Source organism: Canis aureus, chromosome 6 (assembly GCF_053574225.1).
Source record: "Canis aureus isolate CA01 chromosome 6, VMU_Caureus_v.1.0, whole genome shotgun sequence".
In the NCBI taxonomy this organism is placed as follows: domain Eukaryota; kingdom Metazoa; phylum Chordata; class Mammalia; order Carnivora; family Canidae; genus Canis; species Canis aureus.
The window spans coordinates 22,673,074-22,675,062 of NC_135616.1; positions in this window are offsets into that span (position 1 = coordinate 22,673,074).

Sequence of the window (1,989 nt, forward strand, 5' to 3'; positions counted from 1 at the left end):
TGGAAGCCACTCCTAAAAGGATAATGTACAAAAATGGAAAAGAAATGTATTATTTTCCCTTGTTACTTTCTCAGTTTGAAGGGTAAGAGCAGGAATAATAAAGAATCAAAAAGGGAAGTGATTTTAGGCTGAAATACAAAACTTCAAGAATCCATTCTGGTAAATTCTATCTTCTACAATTTTCAGTAAATTCTAAAATTTTCAGAAGAAAGCAAATTTAAGATTATTAAGAAGCGTTGTGTATACTTAGGAGGAATCTCTGGCCACAGAAAGGGTAATGACCTTAAGAGGTGGGAGCTGACCCCTGGCCCACTGAGAAGCCTGCCTTGCAACAACTCCATGCCAACAGGTGCTGGTCTCACACACCTACTCACCTCTGTGGCTTACATAGGCGGTGACATAGCCAGTGTGGGTCTCCTCAAACCTGCCTATAAAATACAACCAAGGCCACTATATGATGTTTGGAATGAACTTGCTAGTAGGGAAAGAGAAATGGTGAAAAGCTTAAATTAAAACCAAGTAAAAGATTAATCTTGAACAGTCCTTCTTAAGACATAAAATCAATTCTGCATGATACAGTAGCTCAGAAGCACTTTGAGAATACTGCTTAAAATAAATGGTCATAGTAATAAACAGTGATTGAACAAATGACTTGTTGGATCAGCTGTGAGGGATACTGTGTTAAATGTGTACTCAAATGCCAGGAGCTGTCGCAGACTTTATTTTTGGGAGTTAGCCCTCCTTCATCTATCCCCTTACTCTTTCAGAGAGACTCCCTCCTCATACTTGGGAAACAAGTGGTCTTTTTCCTCCAAGAGTAACCATCTCTGCTACAGCCACTCAGGTTCCAAGAGAAGACACTGCTTTTTCTGTATCATCTTTCCAAAGTGTGACTAGGGCTCCCCACTAATTTCCCAGAACACCACTGAGAACAGCCTTGACTTTTGGGTCATTTCAAAAAACTACTAGAGACTTGAGGATAATAGACAACTGAAGTAAAGAATAACCTATAAAATTGAAGAAGGAGAAGGAGGAGGAAGAGGACGGGGTGAGAGGGGGGAGGGAGGCAGAGAAGGAGAAGAAGAACCTCTAATGCTGCACTGCTGCCCAGGATAAGAGCCATCCCAGAATCCCTGTCTGCCTCCCTCCCTTCCTGTCTTCCCCTGGCAAGTACACCTCCCAGCAATCTCTCCCTCCCCATGGAAATGCTCCAGGCAACTAAGAGAACCTCAAGTCTAGATCAAAATGACTCTGGCCTTACAGGGCAAAGAAGTGTCCACTTCCTCTTTTCTATGTTGCGTCTGTCAGGTCCTTGGTTGATACTCTAGGATTAATTTCTACCCAGAGTGATTGACAGAGGGACTGTACATTCCCTTCAGGAGAAAACTCACTCCTGTCCACAGAGGTGTGGCTTCTCACTATAATCTCAGCAGCAATCGTACAAAATTCAGACATTTGTACATTTCCCCAATTCCGAATTATCCAATATAAGTAACACCATAACAATCATCCAATCCAAATAGAATGTGCCAGGCTCAGAAAGACTCCTTGTAATCTTTCCTTATTAATTAATGATTCAAGAACTAGTATAATGGATTTACTCTTCTTCCACTAAAATCTTCAGACACCCTTACAAATTTCTTTTACAAACAGTCCTTTTTAAGGCAGGCAAGTGGTCTTCTAGTGACTTCTCACTGGACTGGAAAGAATGGTGATTTCTACACGGAAAACAAAATGCCATTGTATGGCTGATAACTTCTCCCAGGAACCGGCCCAAAGCAGTATGACAAAGCCCTGACACAGGGTGAAATATTAGTCCCTCTCATTGTGGAATTATCCCATAATTCTTCGCTTCAGGCTCTTTCAGAATGGAAATCTCCTCCCACTGGGCGAGGCTGTAGTTTCTCCTGGACATTCTCATGTCCCCAGGAGCTCATTGTATGCATCTGTCTGTTCAAAGGCCATTGCTCAAGCATGAAGGTTTACAGG